This window comes from Harmonia axyridis, chromosome X (genome assembly GCF_914767665.1).
Source record: "Harmonia axyridis chromosome X, icHarAxyr1.1, whole genome shotgun sequence".
NCBI lineage: Eukaryota > Metazoa > Arthropoda > Insecta > Coleoptera > Coccinellidae > Harmonia > Harmonia axyridis.
Window position 1 is genome coordinate 38,295,388 of NC_059508.1, and position 7,500 is coordinate 38,302,887.

General features: G+C 42.3%; 1 non-coding gene across 1 annotated transcript; it reads left to right on the forward strand.

Annotated features, from left to right (window-relative positions):
* The first annotated feature begins 3,391 nt into the window (after positions 1-3,391).
* On the forward strand, positions 3,392-3,510 carry LOC123688437. Its single transcript, XR_006749959.1, has one exon. It is a non-coding gene; the product is annotated as a 5S ribosomal RNA (ribosomal RNA).
* The last annotated feature ends 3,990 nt before the right edge of the window (positions 3,511-7,500 follow it).

Below are 7,500 nucleotides of genomic sequence, written 5' to 3' on the forward strand. Positions count from 1 at the left end.
AAGGCGTCCATATATAATACGAACCCCCGGCTATCAACTAATTTCTTATACACATTCCATCTCGACCCTTCGCTATACATGTGAATATAACGACACGGTGATTCGAGATTCAACAATATTTGTCGCTCGGAACGAATTGAGTGGTTGCAAATTTTTTGTGAACATAACCCGCAACGGGCAGAGGATCACGATTTTAAGGTTGGTCGCTTAAAGGCCATTCGACTACAAAGAGACGAAGCGGACCGCGACCTCGCTGCATGAGGTTGACGAAAGCGACCCAAGATGCGAAAGCCGAAACCAACACACCTTGCCAGTACCCAAACGCCGAGGTCGGATTCGGGTCTACCACTTACCAACTGAATATCATCCTAAAAAGAACTCCAAACAGTCTAGGACAGGACCCATTCTCCACCCCTTCTATATATGTCAGGAGAACCCCGGATTCCCCTCCAGACACGATTTAGCAAACTTTTCCCGATCGATCCGACCCACCGAGGCCGTTTCGACCGTTCGCCGCGCCTACTAGAGCTGATTTCTTCGGACTCCGATCAGAAAATCCGCCGATGCATGTCGTTAACACCTAGTCCGCCTCGTCCGATCGATCGAGGCCGTTTCGACCGTTCGCCGCGCCTACTAGAGCTGATTTCTTCGGACTCCGATCAGAAAATCCGCCGATGCATGTCGTTAACACCTAGTCCGCCTCGTCCGATCGATCTAGGCCGTCTCGAACCACCCATCGCGCATCGAAAGTCGCATCTCTCGAACTCCGATCCGGAAATCGGCCGATGCATCACGTTAACTATTTCTTATATATCTAATATAATATACATGGAGACGGTAAGAATTCTTTTAATCGAAGATATACATATACTTCTCATCAATATCCAAAAGCTTATCGAAAAATAAATTACTCAACTTTTACGTGAAGAATCGTTCACCCAAACCTTATCCCCTATATATGTCAGGAGAACCCAAGGTTCCCCTCCAGACACGATTTAGCAAACTTTTCCCGATCGATCCGACCCACCGAGGCCGTCTCGACCGTCCGCTGCGCCTACTAGGGCCGATTTCTTCGGACTCCGATCAGAAAATATACCGATGCATGTCGTTAACACCTAGTCCGCCTCGTCCGATCTATCTAAACAGTCTCGACGCACCCAACACTCTTTCAAAGTCGGATTACTCGGACTCAATCTGAAAATGGACCGATGCATGACGTCAACACTTAGCCCGCCTCGTCTGATCTATCTAAGCCATCTCGACCCACCCAACACGCCTTCCAAGTCGGATCACTCGGACTTCGATCTGAAAATCTCCGGACTCATTTTTATGAATATCCCCAGTCAGTAAGAACGTTATTTCGCCAATATATACCAACAATAAACCATATTCCAATAGCTGAACCAAAAATATAATTCCCGATCCAAACGTTCTGCATCGCCCAACGCGACCACCTTCCCTATATATGTCAGGAGAGCACAGGGTTCCCCTCCAGACAACACTTACGCTCTATCCCCGACTCTCGGTCGATCGATAGGCCAGGTCAGCGGTGTCTGTTTCGGCCGAAGCTCGGACTTTGGTCAAAATGTTCCGATACAAAATTTGAACCAAGATAGATACAGATATGATTCCTTCTTAAATATACGTTGATTATCGAACAGAATATGGTAAATATTTTGCGATGACCGAGGATTTCATGAATTTTTTTTTTTTTTCGAAAAAATTTTCTATTATCGGAATTTCCTCAAATTTCATTTGGTTGCCTCCTAATGCTTATTAAAAATGATAACCAACAATCAGAATCATTATTTATCATTTATTTCAATTTTTATAATGAAAAACGTTCACGTCCTTTCGCGCCTCTCGATCGTCGTTTACGTGATGCATCGGTCAGCCCTAGTTTACGTGGTGCATCGGTAAGATCGAGTTCACGTTCTGCATCGGTCTGCCCGAGTTTACGTGGTGCATCGGTAAGATCGAGATTACGTGGTGCATCGGTAAGATCGAGTTCACGTTCTGCATCGGTCTGCCTGAGTTTACGTGGTGCATCGGTATGATCGAGTTTACGTTCTGCATCGGTGTGATCTAGTTTACGTTGTGCATCGGTAAGATCGAGATTACGTGAAGCATCGGTATGATCGAGTTTACGTTCTGCATCGGTCTGGACTCTGAGATATATTTTCGACGTGAAAATGTTCCGATACAACTTTTGAACCAGGATAGTTAGAGAGATGATTTTTTCTGGGATGTACGTTGATTGGGGAATGGATTGTGGAAAATAACTTGCCATGACCGAGGTGTTCTCGAATTTTTTTTTTTTTTCGAAAAATATTTTCTGATTTTGGATTTCACTCAAATTTGATTTCGTTGCCTTCTAATGTGTTCTAAAAGAGTAAATCAGTAATCAGAATCGAAAAATATTTTTCGGATTTTTTTTTTTTTGAAAAAAAATTTTCTGATTTTGGAATTTCCTCAAATTTGATTTGGTTGCCTTCTAATGTGTTTTTAAAGCGTAAATCAGTAATCAGAATCAATATTCATTGTCGACTTTAATTTTTATAAGGAAAAATGTTCACGTCCTTAAACGCCTCCCCATCATTAGCCCGAGTCCAAGTCGATGTCAGTCCCGAGCGGACGGTGTCAGATACTACCTATCGCCCCGGTCTGGACTTGGCGAGGTATTTCGACGTGAAATGTTCCGATACAACTTTTGAACCAGGATAGTTAGAGAGATGATTTCTTCTATGTTGTACGTTGATTGTGGAATGGATTGTGGGAAATAACTTGCCATGACCCAGGTGTTCTTGAATTTTTTTTTTTTTCGAAAAAAATTTTCTGATCTTGAAATTTCCTCAAATCTGATTGCGTTGCCTTCTAATGTGTACTAAAAGAGTAAATCAGTAATCAGAATCAATATTCATTGTCGACTTTAATTTTTATAAGGAAAAATGTTCACGTCCTTAAACGCCTCTCCATCGTTACCCCGACTCCAAGACGATGTTAGACCGGAGCGGACGGTGTCAAATGCGACCGATCTCCCCGGTCTGGACTTAGCGAGATATTCCGACGTGAAATGTTCCGATACAAAAATTTAACTGTGATAGTTAGAGAGATGGTTCCTTTTGTGATGTACGTTGATTGTGTAATAGAATATGGAAATAAACTTGAGATGACCGAGGTCTTCTGGGATTTTTTTTTTTTTTCGAAAAATATTTTTCGATTTCGGAAATCCCTCAAATTTCATTGAGATATGTCCTAATGTGTTCTTAAAACTTAAATCAACAATCAGAATTAATATCCAAAAGTTATTTCATTTTTTATAAGGAAAAACGTTCACGTCCTTTCCGCTCCCAAAAAGTGAGATATCATAGAAAATATCGCTATATTTGTTGTTTACGGCCATACCACGCTGAAATTGCCAGTTCTCGTCAGAACACTGAAGCCAAGCAGCGTCGGGCGCGGTTAGTACTTGGATGGGTGACCGCTTGGGAACACCGCGTGCTGTAAGCTTTTTTTTTACGTTCTGCATCGGTCTGCCGAGATAACGTGGTGCATCGGTATGATCGAGTTTACGTTCTGCATCGGTAAGATCGAGATTACGTGATGCATCGGTAAGATTGAGATTACGTGGTGCATCGGTAAGATCGAGTTTACGTGGTGCATCGGTAAGATCCAATTCACGTTCTGCATCGGTAAGATCCAGTTCACGTGGTGCATCGGTAAGATCGAGATTACGTGGTGCATCGGTAAGATCGAGTTTACGTGGTGCATCGGTAAGATCCAATTCACGTTCTGCATCGGTAAGATCCAGTTCACGTGGTGCATCGGTAAGATTGAGATTACGTGGTGCATCGGTAAGATCGAGTTTACGTGGTGCATCGGTAAGATCCAATTCACGTTCTGCATCGGTAAGATCCAGTTCACGTGGTGCATCGGTAAGATTGAGATTACGTGGTGCATCGGTAAGATCGAGTTTACGTGGTGCATCGGTAAGATCCAATTCACGTTCTGCATCGGTAAGATCCAGTTCACGTGGTGCATCGGTAAGATCGAGATTACGTGGTGCATCGGTAAGATCGAGTTTACGTGGTGCATCGGTAAGATCCAATTCACGTTCTGCATCGGTAAGATCCAGTTCACGTGGTGCATCGGTAAGATTGAGATTACGTGGTGCATCGGTAAGATCCAGTTTACGTGGTGCATCGGTAAGATGGAGATTACGTGGTGCATCGGTAAGATCGAGATTACGTGGTGCATCGGTAAGATCTACTTTACGTTCTGCATCGGTCTGCCCTTGTTTACGTGGTGCATCGGTAAGATCGAGATTACGTGAAGCATCGGTATGATCGAGTTTACGTTCTGCATCGGTCTGCCCGATATTACGTGGTGCATCGGTCTGCCCTAGTTTACGTGGTGCATCGGTTTGGACTTAGAGATATATTTTCGACGTGAAAATGTTCCGATACAACTTTTGAACCAGGATAGTTAGAGAGATGATTTTTTCTGGGATGTACGTGGATCGGGGAATGGATTGTGGGAAATAACTTGCCATGACCGAGGTGTCCTCGAATTTTTTTTTTTTTCGAAAAAAATTTTCTGATTGTGGAATTTTCTCAAATTTGATTTGGTTGCCTCCTAATGTGTTCTAAAAGAGTAAATCAGTAATCGGAATCGAAAAATATTTTTCGGATTTTTTTTTTTTTCGAAAAAAATTTTCTGATCGTGGAATTTCCTCAAATTCGATTTGGTTGCCTTCTAATGTGTTTTTAAAGCGTAAATCAGTAATCAGAATCAATATTCATTGTCGACTTTAATTTTTATAAGGAAAAATGTTCACGTCCTTAAACGCCTCCCCATCATCAGCCCGAGTCCAAGTCGATGTCAGTCCCGAGCGGACGGTGTCAGATACTACCTATCGCCGAGGTCTGGACTTGGCGAGATATTACGACGTGAAATGTTCCGATACAACTTTTGAACCAGGATAGTTAGAGAGATGATTTCTTCTATGTTGTACGTTGATTGTGGAATGAAATACGGAAAATAACTCGCCATGACCGAGGTGATTACGATTTTTTTTTTTTTTCGAAAAAAATTTTCTGATCGTGGAATTTTCTCAAATTTGATTTGGTTGCCTCCTTATATGTTCTAGTAGCGATAATCAACAATCAGAATCAAAATCCATGGTCGGGTTTGATTTTTATAAGGCAAAATGTTCACGTCCTTTTTTACAACCCCGACTCATTGACGATGTTAGAACCGAGCCGGCGGTGTCAGATACGACCGATCGCCCCGGTCCCGATCGTCATTTACGTTGTGCATCGGTCTGCCCGAGATTACGTGGTGCATCGGTATGATCGAGTTTACGTGGTGCATCGGTAAGATCCAATTCACGTTCTGCATCGGTAAGATCCAATTCACGTTCTGCATCGGTAAGATCCAGTTCACGTGGTGCATCGGTAAGATGGAGATTACGTGGTGCATCGGTAAGATCGAGATTACGTGGTGCATCGGTAAGATCTACTTTACGTTCTGCATCGGTCTGCCCTTGTTTACGTGGTGCATCGGTAAGATCGAGATTACGTGAAGCATCGGTATGATCGAGTTTACGTTCTGCATCGGTCTGCCCGATATTACGTGGTGCATCGGTCTGCCCTAGTTTACGTGGTGCATCGGTTTGGACTTAGAGATATATTTTCGACGTGAAAATGTTCCGATACAACTTTTGAACCAGGATAGTTAGAGAGATGATTTTTTCTGGGATGTACGTGGATCGGGGAATGGATTGTGGGAAATAACTTGCCATGACCGAGGTGTCCTCGAATTTTTTTTTTTTTCGAAAAAAATTTTCTGATTGTGGAATTTTCTCAAATTTGATTTGGTTGCCTCCTAATGTGTTCTAAAAGAGTAAATCAGTAATCGGAATCGAAAAATATTTTTCGGATTTTTTTTTTTTTCGAAAAAAATTTTCTGATCGTGGAATTTCCTCAAATTCGATTTGGTTGCCTTCTAATGTGTTTTTAAAGCGTAAATCAGTAATCAGAATCAATATTCATTGTCGACTTTAATTTTTATAAGGAAAAATGTTCACGTCCTTAAACGCCTCCCCATCATCAGCCCGAGTCCAAGTCGATGTCAGTCCCGAGCGGACGGTGTCAGATACTACCTATCGCCGAGGTCTGGACTTGGCGAGATATTACGACGTGAAATGTTCCGATACAACTTTTGAACCAGGATAGTTAGAGAGATGATTTCTTCTATGTTGTACGTTGATTGTGGAATGAAATACGGAAAATAACTCGCCATGACCGAGGTGATTACGATTTTTTTTTTTTTTCGAAAAAAATTTTCTGATCGTGGAATTTTCTCAAATTTGATTTGGTTGCCTCCTTATATGTTCTAGTAGCGATAATCAACAATCAGAATCAAAATCCATGGTCGGGTTTGATTTTTATAAGGAAAAATGTTCACGTCCTTTTTTACAACCCCGACTCATTGACGATGTTAGAACCGAGCCGGCGGTGTCAGATACGACCGATCGCCCCGGTCCCGATCGTCATTTACGTTGTGCATCGGTCTGCCCGAGATTACGTGGTGCATCGGTATGATCGAGTTTACGTGGTGCATCGGTAAGATCCAATTCACGTTCTGCATCGGTAAGATCCAATTCACGTTCTGCATCGGTAAGATCCAGTTCACATGGTGCATCGGTAAGATGGAGATTACGTGGTGCATCGGTAAGATCGAGATTACGTGGTGCATCGGTAAGATCTACTTTACGTTCTGCATCGGTCTGCCCTTGTTTACGTGGTGCATCGGTAAGATCGAGATTACGTGAAGCATCGGTATGATCGAGTTTACGTTCTGCATCGGTCTGCCCGATATTACGTGGTGCATCGGTCTGCCCTAGTTTACGTGGTGCATCGGTTTGGACTTAGAGATATATTTTCGACGTGAAAATGTTCCGATACAACTTTTGAACCAGGATAGTTAGAGAGATGATTTTTTCTGGGATGTACGTGGATCGGGGAATGGATTGTGGGAAATAACTTGCCATGACCGAGGTGTCCTCGAATTTTTTTTTTTTTCGAAAAAAATTTTCTGATTGTGGAATTTTCTCAAATTTGATTTGGTTGCCTCCTAATGTGTTCTAAAAGAGTAAATCAGTAATCGGAATCGAAAAATATTTTTCGGATTTTTTTTTTTTTCGAAAAAAATTTTCTGATCGTGGAATTTCCTCAAATTCGATTTGGTTGCCTTCTAATGTGTTTTTAAAGCGTAAATCAGTAATCAGAATCAATATTCATTGTCGACTTTAATTTTTATAAGGAAAAATGTTCACGTCCTTAAACGCCTCCCCATCATCAGCCCGAGTCCAAGTCGATGTCAGTCCCGAGCGGACGGTGTCAGATACTACCTATCGCCGAGGTCTGGACTTGGCGAGATATTACGACGTGAAATGTTCCGATACAACTTTTGAACCAGGATAGTTAGAGAGATGAT